Below are 23,890 nucleotides of genomic sequence, written 5' to 3' on the forward strand. Positions count from 1 at the left end.
TAATACACTAGGGCATCACCAACTGCCTTAGAGGAGAGGTTGTCTTTGGGGGATTTCCATGACCGAACATTATGGGAAGGGTCACAAGGTATGTCTGCTAGCTCTGACTTCCATACCTTAACAAACACGACTAAAACAAATCTGCATGTGTGCCCACTTCCCAGATGAAGAGAGACAATGAAAAAATTGATACTCCAATAACATCATTCAGACAGATATTTGGAAATAGCCGGATATTTGATTTTATTCAGACAACCATTGTTGACAGGTTTTTTCACAGTATTTTGGCAAATGTTTTCAAACTCTTTCAAGACTAAGCCCCATGGAAATGACTGCACCATTCCCAAGCTAAACCTTTTAAGAAGTAGCTCTTCACATTCAGTAATAGTCCGTTTTTTTCCTCTCTGGTTAATTCTGAGTTATACTTTGTGTCACTATTATATGTAATGTCTTATTCTCCACTACATGCTGAAGTTGATTAACGCTGGTATGGTGCAACACTGTCCATCTTCTACCCAGAGGCTTGCTGAATTCTCAACCAGTTCAAAGTTTGCCCAATGGTTGCCAAAGCAGAAAGCGAGTATCCAAAAGTCCAAAGACTAGAGGTGAGCTTCCTGGGTTTTAATCCCAGATTGACCATTTAATTTTGGAAAAACTTTTGTCGGTATGCCTGCAAATATTTTATCTCCTCTATTTTGCCTTTTCACTATTTCTGAGTCTCTTGTCCTGATATTTGTTTCTACTTCTCTATAGCTTTGCTTGTTTCTCAATCTATCTTTTTATCCCATTGTGATGTTTTTAAGAGAATTTTATTTATTCAGCTGTATCAATTCTGTTATTCAACCATCCACTAATTCCCTTATTTCAACAATTATATTTTCAAAGTCAAAATTTCGAATTGATTCTTCTTTACAATTGCTTGTTCCTGTGGCATTTTTCAGTAGTCTTCCATATCTCTGTGGTGATGTTAATTGTACTTATTTTATACTTGTATTTATGTACTTGATCAGTTTTTGAGGTTTTTTTTAAGTGGTTAACATCTTTACTGCCTTGGAGGTGTTGGGGGGGCAGGTACTCAGGAGCTGTTGGTGGGGCAGGCAGCTTCCTCTTCACTATCACAGGCTTCTGGCTGCACAGGGTGGCACTGGCTCTGTGGACCGCAGCCAAGTACAGATCTGGGTGGTACGTGTTCTCCTAGGTCATATGCCTGAAGTTGAGGGTGGCCAGTGTGTTGTTGAAGGTGGTCTGCACCAGGAAGTCACAGGGTTTCACTGGCCAGATCTCTGCATCCTGACCACCACTACACCTCTGCCATAGCCCCAACTCCACGCCCACAGTCTTACAGTGAATCAGCCCATTGTAGTGAAGGAGTTGCAGCCTTCAGATGACTGGGGTTCATGCTGTATGACTGCTTATTCCTCTTGATCAGGAAGCCAGAGCAATTCCACTGGAGACCATCCATCACAGGTAGGCAGACATGGCGGCAGCTCCTCTCACTATAGTGGCCAAGAGGGAAAGAAGATTTTTAATTCTGCTTCTTCTGGGAGAATTTTGCCCATTTGTTGCCTTTTTTTTTTCTTTTTTTCATTATGCTTGTACTCGTCAAATCCCTGGCAATTTCCCCTATGATTTTATTTTGTTTCCTCTTAGGACTAACAATTGCTTTAGTTAGTGGTGTCTACCCAGAGAAGAAAACCTAGGATCTAGTTCCTGCCTTATGAGAATAGACTCAGGTCAAAGAGACTTTAGAATTGTAGGGGCGCCTGGGTGGCTCAGTCGGTTAAGCGGCCGACTTCGGCTCAGGTCATGATCTCGCGGTCCGTGAGTTCGACCCCGCGTCAGGCTCTGTGCTGACAGCTCAGAGCCTGGAGGCTGTTTCAGATTCTGTGTCTCCCTCTCTCTGACCCTCCCCCGTTCATGCTCTGTCTCTCTCTGTGTCAAAAATAAATAAACGCTAAAAAAAAAATTAAAAAAAAAAAAAGGGACTTTAGAATTGTAATTTCAGTTCAGACATCCCCTGTTCTCCTCAGGCATCCTACCATTCTCCAAGGAAACCTCATAGTTACTCAACCAAGCGTCTGCTCTCTGTAGCCCTGATTTGTAGCGTACCATCTTCTGTGTCTGTGATAATGACCTTGCCCTTAGGGAAAGTAGGGAAATTCCCGGGCCTGCCAATCTCCTGTACTTATCTACTGACTTCCCCTCCCAGCTGGGCTCCTGAGCTATCCTAGGGTAACTAATCTTACTACGTCAGACTGGCTTTCTTGCCACAAGGTTGCAATGGGGTTGACAGAGATCCTTCCAGAGAAGGAAAGGAGTTACTACTAGGAAGTTGTTCCCAGCACCTCTCCCATTCATAGCCATGGCCCTCTCCCACCCCAGGCCACCATTCATGCAACTGTTATTCTTCCCATACAGAAATCACCCATCATTTATCTCGACAAGTTTCTTGATGGTTTGGTCACTTGACCATCACATAATTTGTGCTGAAATTCCTTAGATACATATTAAGACTTCATTAATGTGAACAATGCAAAAGTGGTCTTGAATTGTTGTTGCATCTTCTGGAAGGTTTCCTTACCTCCAGTCACTGGCCCTACTCACCCACCTTTTCATGCTTGATATCACCAGCTAAGCCATTCTAACACATCACCTCCATCTGGGCATCTGCCCCTCAAAAATGTTTGCCCCTCAAAAAGGGCACTTTGCTGTATATGTCGTGAACTGAAAGTTTTGCAGGCTATCATATCAGGCCCTCCCCCAGTGGGTCTCATCCTAATATCCCAGACTTTTTTTTCTCCAGTCCCCCAAAACAAACTCATACAATTTTCCTTCCATTGTGGATTTCCTCTTCAGGACTATCCTTTTTTCTACATCCTACCCACATGCCACACAACTTTGTTCAGTAAATGGTTGCCTGAGTCTTCCCCATTGGGATTGCTCTTTCTGTCCCTTGGCTTCTAAAGCAAGGATTCAAACACTATTAATTGGGGACATATCATTGACTGCTCTTTAGTATTTTGAGATGTCCTCAATTAGATTATGCATTCCTAGAAGGTAGGAGTTTTTGTCCTGTCATGTACACCTCCCTTAGTCTTGAACATGGTGTTATGTACACACAAGGGAATCAATGGCTATTTTTCATTCATCAATTGATGGAGACCCTCAACAAATTCCACACATCACATAATTTGGAAGCCCGTAGGCCAGATAGAGGTCAGATCATTTTTTTTCTCTCTGCTCTCTCAGCATTACACCCACTGCCAAGATACTTGAAGCGCTATGTAATTCTATCCTTGACATCAGAACAGCTTCACTTCTATCGAAATCTATGAATAAGTAATGCCTTCTCTCTGGCATCTCATAATAAGAACCCCAAATAATGATAATTCATTTGTTGTGCCCTGCACTAAAGAAAGCAGTGCCCTTCAGGAAGGTAGATGTGTTTTAAAGAAGGTAGACTGAGTGAAATGACCTTGCTTTATCCAAATTAGCAGACAGGAAGCAAACAGGAATTATCCCAGATGAGACTAAGCTTGCAATTTTTGCTCAGTAGCAGATAAGCTCTTGAACAAATCTAATTACTTGATATCTAATCTGCAAGCTTCCATAGGTCACCCTTCATTACTTGGGAGCATCTTAAACTTACAAGACAATTGGAAATGCTGAAGTCCTGAACATCGTGATTACTCACAAAATACTTTATTATAGGAAGTTTACTCCTGAGCAACTTGAACTTTTCTATTTACAATCCTGATCCCTGCAGTTTCAAAGTCAAAATACAACATCTACAACTTTTATGGGCCTCAAATACCAATACTTTGAACCATAGATTTGACTTCAAAATCATACATGTGAGAGTTTAAAATAGCCTTACTTGAAAAATCATAAACACACAATTGCATTAACCATTTCTATCTTGGACTTCTGGTATGTTCAGCCTTCTCAAATACACAGGGAGAAAAGTTGGAAAATGTTAATCACTGTTACGTAATAGGAAAGAAGGAATCATTTGGAGCTAAAGGGTCTAGATTAAAATCTTATTTTGACAATTTTCTAGCTGTATAACTTGGGACATATTCTTGAACTCTCAAGGATCTATTTTCCTTTTCTGTAAAATGTGAATAATAATGCCTATCTCACAGGATAGCTGGGAGAGATAAATTAAATAACAGATATGGAAATGATTAAATAGAGCACTTTGTAAACTAGAAATTATTGCACATATGTTGGTCACCATCATCACTTTTCTTCATTTAAAAAGTCATAATGTCAATGTATGCATGACCCTAAATTAGGTACCCTTAATAGGTCAGGAAAGAGTCCCATTAAAAAACATTTATTTTAATTAATATACTTTATAATTCATCAGAACACTGTCTCTAATACTCAAGGACACTGATTTTCCACTTACCAGTATAGTACAAAACATTCAAAGCACTTAGTCCCCAAGGAGATTGTCTAGAAATCTTGACATGGTCACCTAAGAATAATTAAATAAATGAGCAGTAGAAGCCACAGCAGCAGTAGCTAGAGGCTTCCCGAATGTTGCCAAGTAGCAGGCTTTTGATGTGTAAATTTACTCTAGACTTTCCTTGTCAGGTTCATTGATACTTCAAGAGAAAGACCTCTTACTTTATGCAGAAACCACTTCAAAATTATCTCAGAAAGGCGAGAATGGTACATATTTTTTCAAGTGTAGGAGGAAATAAATCTTGCATCCTCACTGATCCTGCTAAGCAATCCACGTTTTTTTTTAGGGAATCTGCTTTGCAAAACTTCTTTAAGAAAGAAATTCCTATGAAAGAATAAAAAAATTATATTTCAAAAAAGGAGAATAAAAGAACAAAAGCTATGTATTCTGCGTGTAGAGTAACTTTATATGCAGAAACTTAGGAACAATTCCATTCCCTCTGCATACTTAGATGATTTGGACTTCCCTAATAAGCTGCTATGAGTTATTTCTAAATTACTATCTGATAAAGAGAAGTAAAAAAACATATTTTCCACTGTCTCATTTGATGTCAAAAGTGAAAGTAAGCAAATTAAAGACATAAAGTAAAATTATAGATTATGGTTAGGTATCTCCAATGGTCCGATGGGTTGTTCCAAGGTATATTTTATTTAATTCTCCTGGATGCTACTGAGCTGTTAAAACCAAAATTGTGCATTAAATTATGTTTCTTTCTATGTCCACCATCAGAATTCAAGTAATAATAATTCATAGTAAGAGTTACAATTTGTCATTTATAATGAGCCAGACAGTATGTTAATATACTTTTTTTTAATGTTTATTTATTTTTGAGAGAGAGAAACAGAGAGAGTACAAGCAGGGGAGAAATAGAGAGAGAGAGAGAGAGAGATACAGAATGAGAAGCAGGTTGCAGGCTCTGCGCTGTCAGCACACAGCCCAACATGGGGCTTGAACCCATGAACTATGAGATCATGACCTAAGCTGAAGTCAGACGCTTAACTGACTGAGCCCCCTGGGCATCCCTGTTAACATACTTTCTAGTATGGAAAATTAAGTGATGTGCCTAAGATCACACATCCAATAAGTGGAAGATTCCAAGTCATGTTGGTAACAATGCAAACAACCTGTACACATGCTGCTATGCATGAAGAAAGTGCTTAGATATTCACTGATTGTGGTTTGATGGAATACAATGGAAGTATACTTATTTATAAAAAGTCACCTGCCACATGGCTTCATTTTTATAGACTTGAGTTAAAAACCTGCCAAAATTGAAGCTTTATTGCATGTAGAATATTTGATTAAATACTTCCAGATAGTCAAACTAAACCTAGAATAGGAGACTTGAACCTAGATCTATCTCTAATAAGTAATTTCTTTTCTAACATCATTTTACTGTTGAACAGATAGATTACGTAAGGGACTGGTACATGAAACAAGGTACTAAGAAAATCTGGTTTTAATATGCAATGATTAAAAGGTGAAATAGCCCTAACCCTGAATTCCCTCACAGCTTTAGCTATGCCCTGAACATTACATTTATGCTGTAATTTTGTTTCATTTTGGTTTAAAGAAAGAAGCTTTTATGGGCAATGCCAATTGAGCTACTGTGGTCAAATATTTATTAAAAAGAAGATATTGATTTGCAGATTATAACTGACCACATATGAACCCTTCTTTCCAGTGACATTCTTATTTAAGGTATTGATTAAAGGCTTTTCATACAGAAAGCATTTTTCTTGTCAGTTCAGTCATGCTGGCTTTTGTAATAAGCTAATTTGATTTCCTTTTTTAACCTTTGTTTGATTAGGGGAACAGACATTTGCATTAAAATTCAAGAGAGATGAAGTCTATCATCGATCTTGACTTCCTCATGGACCTCTTGTACTCAGCGAAAGATGATTTAGAGAATGTCAAGAGTCTTGGAACAACCATAATGAGAGAGGGAAAAAAAAATCACTTCAGACTTACAAACCAGTAAGGGCTTATTTGACAGAAAGGGCAATTGCATTTGGTGGATATATTTTAGAGAAATCAAATTCAGGAAGTTTAATTTTGTTCTTAAGCCAAGTCATTAAGAGATCTATGAGATGAACTGCCATTAATAAAGTACACGCCAGTTAAACCAAAACATTTCAAAACATCTGAAGAGGTTAAACAAAACACGTACATTGTTACTTGCCACAAAGAAAGACTAAAAGTAAATTCTAATATGTCTTTATAAACATGGTCTTGGTGAAACACTAACTTCAAGACGAGTTTGTGATTTAATCCTCTATTGCTGTCTATTGCTGAAAATTGTAGGGATAAAACCTGTATCAGCCACAGTCCTCCACTAGTGTACCCCAGAATTAATCAGTTGCCTTGTACAATAAGACTCAAATCTATCTGCAAATTGTTTTGGTTAACCTGGCCTCTGGATCCTTTTCCTAGCCAGGAACCAATGTATTCTGGGGCCTCAATAGGTCAGATCCATTGCTCATTCTGAAATCCCTCCCAAAGATCTGTATCTGGATCTTTTCTGGAAGAGGAGGCTTCCATTTTCTGAGGAGCTCCATTTTCTGTGGGGATAGTTTTAATGCAATAAGAATTGAGCACCTACAATGAACCTAGTAGTGTAGTAGATGGGCAGTGGGATACACCGAAAGTATACCAGGTTTGTCCACCCATCCTTCGTTCTTTTTGCTATAGCTATTCGGAACATTTTCAGCTAATACAATGCAACAGTGAGCAAAACCAAAAGACAGGAAAAGGAAAAAAAAAAAAAAAAACTTGGCTAGAATCTCCCAACAATTGGTAGAAAAATTTCTGGTTCCCAGGATAATCGGACTATGTCTCCTAACTCCACTGAATGAATTTTCATGATTCTAGGTTTCTTGGAAGAATTTCTGGAGTCAGCAGCCATTGGTAATTTCTTTCTCTCTCTGGAAGGGTCATTGAGTTTATTTACCAGAAGTGACTTTCTATTACCCACAATTCTAACAGAGATGGTTTATCTTTCGTACCAAATTTCTAAATTTCACAGCTTACAGTTGTGGCTTGACTATCTTTTTATATTAATTTTTAATTAATGTAAATTAATGTTTTTCACCTTTAAGTTAACATAGGCAAAGATTCTAGGAAACTAAATTTTTAAAAACTTCATCCAATTTAGAAGTAGAAGATACTTGATATTTGGCATTAGAAGTAAATCTAGTGTTTCCTCTGTGAGTAATATTATAAAATTACATATATTTTAAGGACCACAGATGAAATGAGATGGTTTATATCTAAAATATTTTAAAATTAAGAAAACAATACAACTAACATACTTTTCAAATTCTGTGAAGTTGGGCCCTTTTACAGTAAAGATGGCACTGTTTTATTTGATGTCTAACAAATAATAGAGATGAAAAATATTCCATTTATGGCAACAAGTCTCCAAACTGTGTTAGTTGTATGAAACTCAAATATCCATAAAACACGGCAAAAGAATTTAAGGGAAGCATTTTCATATGTCCCATATGGGCAAACCATTAACTGTTCTTTCACGTTATGAATCCAAAAGTATCTATGTTATATTTTATATTGTGTTAAAATCAATATAATGTAATATAAAATTCATCCAGAGGATAATATATTTATGTATTCCTAAGGCATTTTTAGTTGAGGCATTTACTTGGGCTTTAATTTTTAAAATAATGCTACTCAGCTCATACCTGTATTGTTCCTCCAGGCTCATGGCAGGATCAACAGTCCTGGCACCTGGGAAATCCATCAGACACATCCCAATGGAGGTTTAGAAGGCAGACACGTCGTTGTTTTAGTCTTCGGTTGCCTTTCAAATTCATTGAACAGAATTCCTTATCTCATAACAAAGATTTTACTAGAATATTTTATGTGTAATTTATCAGAATAGCTGCCAAGATGTTCAGTTTCTTTTTAAAGGCAGGAGCTTTAGGGCAGACAAGCTTGAGCCTTAAAAAGCCTGATTTTGCATACTCTTTATTTTCCCTGTGGTCTCTGAAGTCTAGTTTATTGGTAACCGCCATGTTACTGTTCCTGTCTCAACTGGCTCATTACTCAAAGCCAATAATAATTGCTAAATATGACTAATATCACGTGGAAGGTCGCAAAGTTCACTGCTAACCTTCATTCCAGCTCAAAATGTTTTCAAGGTTAATAGATTGATTTTGAGCTGAGATATGATGCATTTATAAAATGGAAGAAAATGAAAAATTTGGCATCACCAATATGCGGATAGTTTTAAATGATTCATTTGTTACATTTGGACTATAGCCATGAAATTCATTTGATATATATCTCATAGTTATATTCTAACCTAGACACTAGAAAATAAATTAGTGATACATTTTAACATTAGACAATTTTACACACACACACACAATCCAGGATGAGAATTAGGGCACTATAACTTATTAAGTATTTCAGCTGAGGAATATCATGTATGTAAGTAGAACCTAACCACTTTTAAAGATTGAGACAATGCTAAAATACAGTTCAGTTAAAACTATAATTCTAAAAGGCTGGATGCTGATTGCTTCCCTTGGTCTCTTTGCTTGGAACAAAGACAAATAAATTCCTGATTTCATCTCAGTTCTGTGCTTCTTATACTCTGTGGGACTCTGGTTTTGGTCCATAGAAATCTCTTGTTTTGCCTACACCCTTGATTGGGCCTGACAAAGACTTCGGGATATCAGAGGGGTCCTTATCACCAGCCCTTCTCATCCCACCCAGTGCCTGGTTCTGGGCCCAGTCTTGTGACCAATTCCTGAGCTTGATTTCAGTTCCAGTTTCATGAGTCTGAGGATCTCTGGCCTCTGGTTCTGACCTGGATTTATGGTTTGACCCAGCTTTGCCAGAACCTGGCCCACCAAATAAAGGCAGCATTTCCTGAGAGTTTTCCAATTCTCTTTAGGCTTTATGGTCCTTATTAAGAGGAAGTCACCAAGGCCTGTAGTTTCTTCCTTTCAAATGTTGTTCAATTCACCATTCCTTTTAATTCCATAAGGTCTAGATTACTAAATGCACCTTTATTTATATACGTGCACTTAGTGTACCTTATATAGATTGTCTTTATTTTAAAGCTCTTCCTATCTCAATTCCTGATTAATTAGCCCAACCATGATTAATACCATGGTGGTCTTCCCCCCACCCAGCACCACCAAAAAGTCACCAGCGACTTCCCCTTTCCTTACACAACAGCACACAAACCTTGGCTTGGCTTGGATCCTAACTGTTGTGCCACATTCTTATTCTCACTGTTTTAGGAAACAGGTGGATCTGTGATCCGCTCTTGACTCAGCTGTCCCCCTTGCTAACTGCAAATAAGGAAAATCACTTAATTTAGCCAAACCTCCATTTTTCACCTCTGTACAGTGATGAAAATAAAATCTTCCTTACCAGTTTTTGTGAGGATTAGTCATGCTCTGCATAAAATTCCTAATGAGTTCCATGGCATGTGGCAAGGGCTCAGTGTACTTGTAAGAAGGCTTTGTTATTGGACTGCAGTTGTCACCCCTTCTAGAAGACTCTTTGCCTACTCAATGCGCACTCTGTCTTTAAGACCATGTCATATTCCACACTCTTCACAAAGGCCACTATGATTAGGCCAAATGTAATCTCAAAATACAGTAGTGTTTGATCACTTCCTATTCTTATCATTTCCTAGTCTTTCAGGTATGATAGTCTTGTCTTCCCAACTAGATTATAAGCTCCAAGAGGGCAAACTAAAAATTTTATCCTCTGTCACTATAATTTTGCTGCATTTTGGTCTTGCCTGGTTCCCTGCATTCAGTGTCCCCTTGTTTCAGGTATTTCTAGGGACCTTCAGAATGTGTCTCCAGGGTTCTTTAATATTTCCCTTTCGTGGTGTCTAGCCTTTGTGGGGCATAGCAATACCTGTCCAAGACAGCCTCATCCATACATTCCCATGCTGCCTTCAGGAAGCATATCCACAGGCACCTGCTTCCGCTGTCTGCACCGTCATTCACGTCATGTCTGCTGAGCACACTCACTGCCCTCCCTGAAGGTCATCATGTCCACTGATCATCAACTCATTACACTGGAGCCCCTGGATCTGTTCCCTGTGCCCCCTCCCCCCCCCCCCCCCCCCGCATCTTATGAGAATTTTTAGGACAACAGTCCTTATGTAGGGAAACATTTTTCCTGGGATATGAATTTAGTGGAAAGCAGCCAAGAATAAAGCAGAGTGAAAGACTCAGTATTCCCCTCATCCAACTTGTAATAAGGCTTTATTACTGGGTTAAGTCTGGATCCCATTGCTTTTTTCCTTAGGCTGGTTTACTTCCAGGAGCCCTCAGTACCTCAAACAAGTAGACACCTAATGAGCCCCCCTACCCACTCACCAGCCAGGTCTTATTTCCAACACCAGCATCAGCTTAGCAGCAAGATGGAATCTGCTTTAACTTCTTTAATAGCACTCTGCTGGACACACACATAAAATCCAGCTAAAGATCACTAGGCCAACTATCTTAGCCCAGTTATATAAACAAAATAATTTGGAGCATTATGTTGAATCTGTACCACAGAATTTTATTATTTTTTTAATTCTTGTTTTGAAACTGTTTTTCTCCTGTCTATATTTATTTTAAGTAAGAATAAAGGGAAATAATGTCTGTTATTTGAAACATGCATACAGAGGAATTTATAGCACAAGTTCAAATAACCAGGCTGAGGAAGACTAAACTTTGCAAAAGCACATGTTCAAAGAAATACTGATTTTTGCTTTATGCACTTTAGCCAGCTGACACCAAAATACTTCCAACTGTAGAACAAGAAGTGATCAAAGAATCTTGCTTAGGGTACTTCTGAATCTACAAAAAGTCTACTGGCCTGAAAATTCAAAACTGCTTCCTCACCATTTCGGTGTTATCCTTAGCTTCCCCTGGTCCCAGTTAGCTTCCTCTCCAGTCTGGTACACTTCCGGGTCTTCTGTTAACTATCCTTAACCTTCCCTGAGTGGATGATCGTGATCTTTGTAGGCAGCAGTAGAAGCATGGTGCTTAGAGGCCTCTCCAGCAGCACCGTGGTCTATAGGAGACTTTCTCAGATTCTGAAAGAGAAGCCAGAGAAGGGGATGGGTCATTGGAAGAAAATTTTTAAAAAGGAGAGAAAGAAAAGTACTAAGTTTCCCTGAGCCTGACCCTCTGGTTTTTAGTCTCCTAAACACAATGGTTTTACTTGGTTACTTTAAGGATTTCAAATCTGAATACAGCACCCTACACAAATACATATCCTAGACATGCATATACACACATAGGCACAGACTCTTTCAGAATTGAAAATAGTAAGACAAACCAACAAGAGATTAATTTCACAGTTATGGCCATTTTCTAGTGACATAAATTAAAAGCAGTAACAATGGAATTGATTTTCCAGATGATAGGATATACAGATGTGGCATGCACAGAACATTAAAGCCAGAAGTGACCTTGGAGATCACCTAATTTTACTTCCTCAATTTGCACATGAAGAAACTGAGGTCTCAAGTAATGAAGTAATTTGTTCAAAGTCAGGGATATGTTCAATATTGAAACTGGCATTAGGACACAGTTTTCTTTAAAATCTACCTTTTTTTTTTTTTTATTCTGTCCTCATTTGCCCAGTTTTGGGACTTACAGCTAAAGTTGTCTTCTTAACCCTGATTTTTGTAGTAGGAGGTTTGCAAACAACTAGCCTGCTCAAGTGTAAACATGTTTTGTTGGTTTCCACACATCCTATGCGTAATATGTTATACAATAGCTGAAAGACTTGAAAGAAGTCTAATTGATACTTTCCTTATTTCTAGTGTTTGGTACTTTCATTTAAGAATTCTCTCTCTTTCTATACATGCCCCTGCCTTGTCCCCAGTTTTGTGGAGGGGTCATTTCTGTGGCTTGAAGTTTTAGTAACTTAGAGCTATTGTCAGAAAGCTTATGAAAAGCAGTAGGAGGAAGCCCATTACCAATTGCCTGCTAGCCCTGGCAAATTACATGCCTGTTGCTTTTCGCTGCTTAATTTCATAAGATCATCCCTCTAGCACTCACCTTGGGCAGAAACTTAGGGAGACAATAGACTATCTAGGCAGATTCTGATGCCAAGGGGTAGGAAAAAATGGATGGAGCGGACAAATTACAGCGTTGCCTATTCAGTCATGAGAATGGAAACATGTCTGTGAATCAATGTGTGAAAAGGATATTTAATAGGATGGGAGAAGTCACTTTAACACCTGTTTCTTCTGCAATTGAATGTGCTAGTGCCAATCACTCAGTCTGGATCCACTCTCCAAGCAGAAAATGACCTCACCTCTTATTCTTTAAGGATTGAAGCAGCAGTACAAGGTCTATTTTTAACCAAACTGGGAGCAATAACCACGGCATTGACTGCTGGGAAAGTCTGTCTTAGAAGGTCTGGCCTGAGGCATTGAGGAATCAGAGCCAGGAGAGAGGTTGTGAGCTTGTATAAATACAACCACATGAAATGAGGAGTGCAAAAAATAAAAAAAAAATCTGAATAAGGAGTGAACTCATTTTACCCTGAAAGTTACTAAACCTAAAGTCATAAATGCCAAGATAAAGAGAGAAGAAGAGGCTCAGCCAATGCTTTTTATTACAATCTGTTATGGTAATGGAAAGTTTTCTTTTGAACTCTAGCTGTCTGTGTTGACTTTGGTAAGGTGGAAATTCAGGCCTATTTATTGGGAAAGAAGGATTCCGAGTAAGTCTCAGCAGGGCTCAGCTCAGAGCTTTGAACAGTCCCCCATGGAAGGGCACCCTTTGCAGGGATCATGCAATGAAATGTTAATATAAGCTTATTTCTTTTCTGCACTTCTCCAAAACTTGAGGCTTCCTCCATGAAAATTTGTGGAGATTGCATTTCATCAGAGGCTCTGCCTGAGCTCGGTTTTATTCTTTTCCATGCACCTGAACCAGCACTGTGGTGAGCAGTGCAAAGAACACAACATCATGATTATCTTGGCCTCAGAAATGCATTACTTACACTTTTAGTTTTTATATTTCTCCAGAGATGAATAATGCATCTAGAACACATTTCCAAACAGCTTACAACTTTTCTTCAATAAAACTCAGTCTTTTTATTGATTCCAAATTTTGGCTGATTCCTTTTTTTTTTTTTTTTAAGAAGAGTTCTCAATTTATTCATATAGCTTGACATGTACATCTTTAAAAATGCAGAATAATATCAGGTATGTCATATCTATCCATTTAGCATAAAGGTAAGTTCTTTTCATTTCTATTTTCATATGACTTTGTTTACTTTTCTTTCTTTTTTTTCTATTTAAATTCAAGTTAGCTAACATACAGTGCAGTCCTGGTTTCAGGAGAAAAACCCAGTGATTCATCTCTTACATATGATACCCAGTGTTCTTCCCCAGAAGTGTCCTCCTAAGTGTCCATCACCCATCTAGCCCATCCTTCCTCACCTCCTCTCCAGCAACCCCGGCTCTGTTCTCTGTATTTAAGAGTCTATTGGGGCGCCTGGGTGGCGCAGTCGGTTAAGCGTCCGACTTCAGCCAGGTCACGATCTCGCGGTCCGTGAGTTCGAGCCCCGCGTCGGGCTCTGGGCTGGTGGCTCAGAGCCTGGAGCCTGTTTCCGATTCTGTGTCTCCCTCTCTCTCTGCCCCTCCCCTGTTCATGCTCTGTCTCTCTCTGTCCCGAAAATAAAAATAAAAAACGTTGAAAAAAAAAAATTAAAAAAAAAAAAAAAGAGTCTATTATGGTTTGAGTCTTATGTTCACTAAGAGTTTCTTCAGTGAGACAGTGACAACCTTCAGGACTCCCAGGTGTAGATTCACTCAGTTATCATTTTACAGCACAGGGAAAAGACATGTACGCAAGCAAATAAGAAAGATGCAACATAGTAAGTTATGGTAAAGTAATATATAAGATATTTTGGGAGTGTTAGGAAGGTGGTAATTAATTGGGCCTGCAGGAGGGAGTTCAAGGAAAGTCTCATAGAAAAATAGCTGTCTGAGCTTGTTCTTATGTGTAGGGTGAGTTGGTGTTTCAAACAGGAAACATTTGCAAATGCCCAAAGGTGTGAAGATATGTGACACATTCAAAGAATAGCCACTAGTCTGATCTGGTAGGAGTGTTACATGCATGTGGTAGGGAAGGTGGAGGCTGGGCAGTGAGCAGCAAGAGGTGAAACTAGGTAGGTTGGAACTGAACCGTGAAGAGCTCTGTACCAGATGCCAAGGGCTCAAAATTTCTTTTACCAAAGAGCAGAGAACTCCTCTGACTTAACAGTTGCATTCTTCTTCGCGGTAAGTAGACATCACTCAATTCTTACCCGTAGGGGTTTCCTCTCTACAAGGCTTGGTAATACATTCTTCAAACTCATACACCTGCTTCTTAGTCTTCCAGGAAAACTGAATTGCACAGTGTCCCATACAGTTATGTGGAGCCATGTGACTGAGTTCTATGACACGTGGGCAAATGCAAAAGACGCCACTACCAGAAACCTCTGGTGGAGAACTCTGGGACTCCAAAGATGGCAGAGTCACAAGATGGAAGGATGGGGGGGATGTGCCAGAGTTGATGCATGGGAGGCCACCACCAAATAGACTATGATTCCAGTGAAAAATAAACTTTCTATGCCATTAAAGCTACAAAGAGTTGGATATCATCCATCCTGTAGTTAATCTATGCTAATTCAGTGGGTGAAGAAATTTTCAGGGAAAAACTAGCTGCTTGCACATGGTATATTCCACAGTATGAATAAATACCAATGGTGCTGGCTCGCTTTTCTCCAGAAGGACTCCCAGCGCATATGTCTAGCCCCAGATTACCTCTGACTAACTTATTGCCAATAGGTTTGCAGTGGTTACCTCATTCTTGCCGCCCTGATTGGCTACCTCCATAAGGCAGGGTAGAACCAGTTCCATAAAACCAAATCACTTCTCTCCTTGCTCCTCCTATCTTGTACACGTCATTCAGGGTGTCAGCTGTGTTTTATGACTTTCCTCAAGGCCATTCTTGCTTTTATTTTAATTTTGTTTAATGTGTATATAAATATATTTATTTAGGGAGTGTTTGGGACCTGCAGTCTATAGCAGGTCTGATCTCCATGCCTCTCTGGAGATGAGCCTGAATGAAATTTACAAAAAATTCTTCTTCCAGGAAAATCTGAGCCAGTTCTGAAGAAAGGAGAGTAGGAAAAGGATGAAGGGTCAAGGACAAAAACACCTCTCTTGGAATTCTTGCTACAACAGGCTTGTAACATATGGCTTTAATTGCTGTTTTCTGACCATGTTATTTAAAAAAATTTTTTTTCAACGTTTTTTATTTATTTTTGGGACAGAGAGAGACAGAGCATGAACGGGGGAGGGGCAGACAGAGAGGGAGACACAGAATCGGAAACAGGCTCCAAGCTCCAAGCCATCAGCCCAGAGCCTGACGCGGGGCTCGAACTCACGGACCGCGAGATCGTGACCTGGCTGAAGTCGGACGCTTAACCGACTGCGCCACCCAGGCGCCCCTGACCATGTTATTTGAAAAGAACTTTTGAATCCAGAGACTTGGGCTAATAATGACTAATATTTTAAGATTTGTCACAAAATATTTCCTTAACTGAGTGTAATGCTCAGGAATTTGAACTCATTTCACTATTTGATACCTTAAGTTTTTATATTCTCAGAGTCTAGGTGAGAGTGTAGCATAGCAATTCTGAGAGGGAGCTGAGAGCTTCTCTGAAGAGATCCAATTATTCAATATGCTGCCCTAAGAGTACTGTCATGTTTTCAGTATTCCTGCATTGAGCCTTATGATCTCACAAGTTACAATTGGCATCAATTTAATGAATTATTTCTTGAAGAAATCTGTCACAGCATTTTTACAAAAAGCGTTATTATTCCTGTATTTGAGTCTTCCACGAAAATTGTTTTCATTGGAGCCTGCTGAAAATTTAGACAAGATGATACAGATTGTTCGACAAAAATGAGAGTTCCCAGAGGAAGAGTCTAGAAAATGATTCAACATCATGGAGTTAGACTCCCTAAGATGAAATCTTGGCTCTACTACTAAGAAGATAGAGGACAAGGTCCAAGAGAGGTCCTCAAGCTCTCTGTGCCTCAATTTCCACCTCTATCAAGAGAGTTATAGCAGTATCTACCTCATGAGGCATGGATTTGTATCATTTGTTCACAATTATCCATTTCCTTTTCATCTTTTCCAGTTTTCCCTGTAGACATCCTCATGCCACTGATTGGATATGAGGGCCTTGTGACTTGCCGAGATGGGCCATAAATAGATGAACCATTTGCCTCATCTGAGCAGAGGTTTTTAGATGAGCTCTTGTGTTCTGACCTCCACCCTGAGACCATCAAGTCTCGTGTAGTGGCTACTTCTTCATCCTGGGTTCGGGAACGAGAAGACACAGGGAGCATTGCCAAAAAGAGTCCAGCAGAGCTGCAAATATCCAGAAATTTCAGAACTTTTAGGATTGAAAGTTGAAACTTTCTTATTTCTAACAAGTTAAAGAATCTAAAATTCAGACAAAGATTGTTCACAGATCCAACACACCCTTGGTCAAGTCTACTGATTAGATTAACATGGCCTTAGTAAATGATCTCAGTTAGACAAATGGCTCAGGGAAAAGACACTAAAGTTGCATCCATCTGAAGCTTGATAAGATCAAAGTATCTATGAAGGTATTTCTTGAAAAGTTATGGGTATGGTTATTGACTCACATGAAACTTGTTGGGATCAAACTGATTAAAAAGAAAAAAGAAATTTTGTAGAGAGCTGTTGCCAAAGTACTCCCAGCCTGGATTAGAAGAGACTACAACTATTCAAATCATAAATAACTCTTGGGTCCCTAGTCTTCTACAGGTGTGAAGCAATCTGAGATAGCCTGTCAGTCACAAATGGCATCTTTTCTGATACTCACTTCAGAAAAGGCCAAGGAGGATAACGGAAAAGGAAGAGTTGTCCAATCAAACATCGTGGAGAACACAGACTAAGAAATGACTCCCAGCAAATCAAGGAACAGTCCCTACCATTAGTGTAGAGGAACTTGCAACTTCTGTTCAGTGGAATATCAGAACTGTTATTCACCAGTGACTGGTATGTACCTCCAATTCTTCCAATTTTAAAAAAAAAAAAATTATTTATTTTTAGAGAGAGACAGAGAGCAAGAATGGTGGGGGCAGAGAGAGAGGGGGAGAGAGAACTCCAAGCAGGTTCCACGCTGTCAGTGCAGAGCCCAACAAAGGGTTTGAACTCACAAACTGTGAGATCATGACCTGAGCTGAGATCAAGAGTCGGATGCCCAACTGACTCAGCCACGCAGGTGCCCCCATTCTTCCAATTTTTTAATAAATTGTCCCTACTCCACTATTGTATTATATTGGGTTTAGGAGAATAAGAGGACTGACATCTTTTCACTTTACTCATAGGTCACTGAATCAAGAAGAGCAGCCAGCAGACATGATATATATTCACCAGATTCTGGACATCTGAGCCCAATGCCTGGTATTTTTGGGAAATTGGGGAGAGGTGAAAGCATCTTGTGAGCAGAAGAACAAATTGGGGCAGACTGCATGATTATTCATAATTATTTGTCTTCTCACTGCCATTGCCAGTCTTCTCAGTAGATGGAGTACATTTGTTCACTCCACTGGCTCTGGGTGTGGCTATGTGATTTGCTTTGGCCAAAGGAACCAGAATGAATGAGATGTTTGTCATGACTGAAAACATGATTTCAAAAGCACTGCAAGTTTCCATCAGTCTTTTCGCTGTCTCGGAAAGTGGCTTTAACCTGGTTTTCAGAATGAGAAGACATGTAGGACCCAAAACAGACCAGCAGTGTTGCAGCTGACCCCCAACCTCAATATAATATGAGCCAGAAATCAATATTTCTTGTTGTAATCCAAAAAAAATTATGTATTACAACAACAGAAGTTAATACATGAGAATGTTTTGAGCATTTGATGTGATAACACATGCTTAATGCAATGGCTGGCACATCCTAAATTCAAAATAAATGTTCAGTTCTGTCATTGGTGTCATCTCTATATCCCCATTCACCTATAACAGCTCTAGAAAGAGAATTGGCATTCTTCAATATTTGTTGAATGATTGACAACGGATTATTGAAATGTATAGCTTTTATAAAGTTAAATAAGGTGAATGAAATACAGAATCACTTTTCCAGTTCTTGTGAATCTAGTGATATACCCTATAAAACACAAGGGACATACTTTCTTGATATATATTTGAAATACCTTCACTGAAGAAGTATATGATATGAATGATAATTTTAAAACCCACCAATAAATATTTTGGGCCAATATGTTTTGCTCTTCCAAAATAGGAGAGTCAGGTTTTCTAGTATGAATGAGTTCTGGGACTGTAAGAAATGCTTCATTAGTTGCTTTGGTGACAAATACCCAGTAAACCTGAAACAGACTCAGATTCTGGTTAATGGGGCTTTCTGAGAACATCATTCCAGAGCAAGGACATAAAATTCTTTCGGAGATTTTTAGAGTATTCCCTCAAGCTGACTTTTGGAGATACTGTTGATGAGTTCTAAGGTCATTTATTTTTGGAACTTAAAAGATTCCTACAAATAATGGACAGCTCACTTTAAAGCTGCAGTAGCAAGGAAAGAAGGGTGATAAAAGTGGATAATAAAAATTATAAGGGATTTATTTGGGGCTCTTTAAAAATTAAGATGACTCCTTGGAAGGGCACATCCTTTTAAAATTTGAAATGTCCCCTTGGAAATAAAAAGATAATCCAGAGTGAGTGAAATACTTTCTTGAACCTCCCTCCTTCTGAGGCCTGCAAAATTTTTAACTAAGATGGGCGTAAAGAGTTGGTGATTTTCTTTTTTTCAAAATAATTACATTATTATTAATCATGACATCACCTAACATATAGTGAATTCAATTTGAAGTACTTTCGCATCTTTTTTGTCATTGTTCTCCGTATCAACCCCATGAGTCAAACTACACAGGCTTTATTACTGTCTCTATTTAACAGATAACAAAATACAGGCTCAGAGAGCTTTGAAGACTTGTCCAAAGTTGCATAGCCAGTAAGCAGCAGAGGTGGCTCATTTTGCCTCAGGACCATGTTCTTTTATCTATTATTAAATATCAATTAAAAAGTAGCAATTGATTTCCAGTATTTAAATGACAGAATAAACGTATAACTGCCCCTTTCCTCTGTCTTCCAGAAACATGAGAAGCAGAGCTGAATGCTCAATCACAGTTATCCCATCCATACATCAGACAAGATGGAGGTGAAGTCCTGTGCATGGCACACAGTGCTGCCAGTCTCTGTTGGGCATGAAGAAGTCTGAAAGAGCTCACTCTTGTACATGACTCTGCTGGGAGGATCTTTCCTATGACTTACAAGGTTCTCTTCCTCCCACCTAGGTACCACCTGCAATTGCTGGTCCAGAATGCCCATCCTAAAGAGAAATGATAGCCAGATGGAATCATCCTGGGATGTAGTATACAAAGATACTACAAGAGAAAAGATGGAAAGGGACAGAGCATGGGGGCTAGGGAGCAGTGGTGTGGTGACAAATTAAAAAGCATCAGAAATATGCCAGAAATGTGGCACTACAGCCCAGGCAAAAATTAGCATCAAGTCCATGTATCACCAAGAATTCACAAGGTAATGAAGCTATAGATTGATGAAATAAGAATTTTTCCATTGGGTTATGAGGGCCCAGGGAAGATAAAGTGAAATAATAGGTGGAAAAAACAAGCCCTTAGGGAAATATGAGGTTTACTTTGGAAGCAGCACCAAGGAGAATAGACACTGCTGAGAACACATAAGGACAGTGGATGACAAGAGTGAGAAAGTGAAATGGCAATAAACAAGAATTGGAAGGGAATGTAGATAAATGATCAATAAAGAAGACACATTCATTGGATCCAGAATTAATGAGAGAGGACTCTAAATCCTAAATGGCACATCTTATTCAAGGGAATACAAAGTTACATCAGATTGTCAACACTAAGACATAGCGTAGTGAAGTCCTGAATATCCAAGATAGAGATTTCCTAACAATGGAAACATTATATAAATAGCACAATTCAAAGAAAAAAAAAAGGAAGGTAATGTAAGGGTAGAGACTTCCTTAACTTTCATAGCCAGGCAGCAAAGCTGACAAACCAGCTAATACAACTTTTTAAAATATACAAATATAATAGAGTAATAAAAATCAAAACCAGCTACTAGAAGGAGTACTAAGGAGAAGTGGAAATTGCTGATTTCACCATTAATATGGTAAGGAGTCAAAGAATGCTGATCAAAGAAATAGAGGTCTTAAGTAAAGTATACCACATGCTTATTAAAACAAACCACTAGAGAAAAATTTATATTTTTTATATAATCAGCAAAAAGCAAGAAAAAACACAGACCACATAGTGAAATGTAGAAATAAAAAGGTCAATAAAAAAATAGAAGTGTATCATTAATTATGACAAAAAAATAAGATCCATCAAATCCACTTTAAGAAATGTATCTTCCAAATATATTCATATATATGTGAACGAGGTATGTACAGAGATGTCTACTGCACAGCTGTTTGTAACAGCAAAAGCCTGGGAACAATTTAAAAGTTTATTAATGGCAACTGATTCAATAAATTATACCACAAAATGGAATACTATACAGCAGACAGAAAGATTGACACAGCTTCAAAATCATAATGTTAGGTTTAAAAATAAGGTATAGAATACACAACCATTTGTACAAAAATTATATGCACACATAACATATAATCTGTGTATCTGCGTATGGTAGATACATACCATCTTTGGAAGAACAAGGAAATTTGTAAAAACAGATGTGACCAGACAGGGAAATTGGGTCAGTGGAAGATAAAGGCCAGAAGAGTACTTCTCATGTACTCCTCTACACTTCCCAAACGGTGTATGTGTGCAGAATCTGTCTAACCAAAATCATATCAATTACCAAATTGTTGACCCTATTATGCAAGTGCCAATTTATAATAGGTTGGGCATCAACATAATTCCCTACCTAGAACATCTCTGAGTATCCAGTTTGCTTGTGTCCCATTAAAAGATAAGATTTTATTTTGCCTTGGACTCACTTTTAGAACTTGACTTAGAAGGGACTCAAACGCAGATGTCACCATCATCTAGATAGAAATGGTCCAGATCACCAGCTAACACCTGCTTCAAGGGAAGGGTAGAGAATGCCCATCATTTGTGAGCATGCTGATCAGACACAAGGAAACTGAGTTAAATCAGATTGAAGTCATAGTTATAGTTAGACAGAGGGGTGATGTGTCCAGGAGCAGTCCAGGACAAGCTGTGAAGCTATTGTTAAGTACCCTTCAATTTTTAACTTTATAACTGAAGGTCCACTCCCACTGAGAATGCCCTCCTGCAGACATCATTTGAAGTGAGAAAACATTTCCTGCTTTACCTGTATTTTGTGGATTTTTTTTAGCTTTCTTCTCATAGATTATAATCTCTAGACCTACACCTGAGGGACAATTTACACAAGATTATCCACACAGAATGATCTTCCACAATTTGCTGTTTCAAGGCATGAAAAAAAAAAAAAAAGAATCACAACTGCCTAGGGAGAAAAAAGAATCATAAGGCCAGTCTCCCTCTTGAGAGTTGAATTTGATCCTTTAAGGCAAGCAATTCAATCTTTTAAAAGGCACATCTCTGTTCTAATCAATCAAGCTTTCATTTCCAATGGCAATAAGCTTCCCTAGGCACTCAAGAAATCAGAAACTAGAGCCTTAGTACATGAAAAGTCAATACAGTATTTTCTACTAAGTTGACTTGGTCCTACAAACCTACCCAGGATTTTCTCAGCAGGAAATCTGGTGTTTCAATATATCATGTGATGTCAACACCATCTATCAGTGCCAATCTGTCACATTAAATGGAAACGATGTGGTTTGCATCCAGGACTTCAGGAATAGAGTTTCTGATAAATTTGTGAAGAACCAAAGACAAGCAATAGCCCCCAGTGTGTGTCCAACCTCACATCTTGGGTTATATTGCTTTGTGAGGACTGTGTCCGAAGTTGACTGATGAGATATTCTGGGCATTAAGGGTTCTGATTCTAGTTACTTATGATAGCAAGTGGCTTTGCAGATATCATTGGCCAATAAAAGAGTCAGAAACCATGGGCATGATTCCAATCCTCTTTTTCTTCATTAATAAAGTTTTGCGTGAAGTGGTAGGAAGATTCATAAAATCTAAATGACTCACAAAGTGAAATTTATAGTACAAGCATTTCGTAATGCTTTTTTCCCCCAAGATGCCACATTAGAAATTTGCTCAGGGAACACTCAAATTTTCGCAAGACTAGAAAAATAATCTTCTATGCAAACATATTCCAAGGGCTGAATAGTCAATATGACATCCTGATGCAGTTCATATCTTAACACACTGGTATATGGGTAGTTAATGGAAGAAAAGTTCTAAGGCCTGGCTTCAGATCACAGGCCCACCCCATACCACCACCACCACAGTATGAGGCATGTAAGAACTGGAGGCTTTTTAACTTTCTAAGCCTGCAAAACAGGCATCAGAAGAGCTGGTCCACCTTTCCACATGCTTCCTGGGAGAACTGTGGCAATGAAGTTTGTGCTTATCTTTTGTGTGCGTTAGAAGGGATGTCATTGTTTTTTAGGTAGTTCTTAGTGGTGGTAATTCTGGACTCTTCATGAGCATTCTGCATCTAATGCTTTATATGGCAGTTTCCTAGTTGGATCTAATTATCTTTAAAAAAAAAAACATGTTAGGGGTGGGTACCTGGTGGCTTAGTCAGTTGTCATGATCTCACTATTCATGGGTTTGAACCCCACATTGGGCTCTGTGCTGACAGCTCAGAGCCTGGAGCCTGCTATGGATTCTGTGTCTCCCTCTCTCTCTGTCCCTACCCCACTCATTCTCTCTCTCTCTCTCTCTCTCTCTCTCTCTCTCTCTCTCTCTCTCCCTCTCTCTCAAAAACAAAAATAAACATTAAAAAAAATTTAACCATTTCATTGGTGTGCATAGTTAATGTATCTAACTTGATGAGTTTGGAGATAAATGCACACCCATGAAACCATCACCACAATCCATGCCATAAGCATGTCCATCACCTCCAGAACTTTCCTCCTGCCCTCTTTATTTATCTACATGTATGTGATAAGAACACTTAACATAAAATCTACCTTCTTAACAAATATTTTTAAAACATATAATACAGTATTAACTGTAAACTCCATGCTGTACAGTAGATCTCTAGGACTGATTCATCTTGTAAAACTGAAACTTCTGGATCTAATTTTTAGCTTAAAATTTCCCACCACTACAATCATGAAAATGTTTTATAGCTCAGGTAGAAACCAATCTTCTTTATGTGTTAACAGTGTTATCATAAAATAAAGGTAATAATATTG

The 23,890-nt window shown here is 38.6% G+C and overlaps 2 long non-coding RNA genes across 3 annotated transcripts; one reads left to right on the forward strand and one right to left on the reverse strand.

Annotated features, from left to right (window-relative positions):
• Positions 1 to 218: 218 nt before the first annotated feature.
• On the reverse strand, positions 219 to 11,547 carry LOC147579424 (uncharacterized). The gene is made up of 2 exons (XR_015253924.1): positions 11,356 to 11,547; positions 219 to 1,496 (listed from the first exon to the last, which is right to left on the reverse strand). It is a non-coding gene; the product is annotated as an uncharacterized LOC147579424 (long non-coding RNA).
• Positions 677 to 21,119, forward strand: LOC147579425 (uncharacterized). Of its 2 annotated transcripts, XR_015253922.1 has the most exons (4): positions 677 to 1,467; positions 17,389 to 17,559; positions 17,892 to 17,967; positions 19,676 to 21,119. It is a non-coding gene; the product is annotated as an uncharacterized LOC147579425 (long non-coding RNA). The 2 variants fall into 2 exon arrangements; XR_015253921.1 differs by lacking the exon at positions 19,676 to 21,119 and having other exon boundaries at positions 17,892 to 18,494.
• The last annotated feature ends 2,771 nt before the right edge of the window (positions 21,120 to 23,890 follow it).

This window comes from Puma concolor, chromosome B4 (genome assembly GCF_028749965.1).
Source record: "Puma concolor isolate L17-30 chromosome B4, mPumCon1.1.hap2, whole genome shotgun sequence".
Classification (NCBI taxonomy): domain Eukaryota; kingdom Metazoa; phylum Chordata; class Mammalia; order Carnivora; family Felidae; genus Puma; species Puma concolor.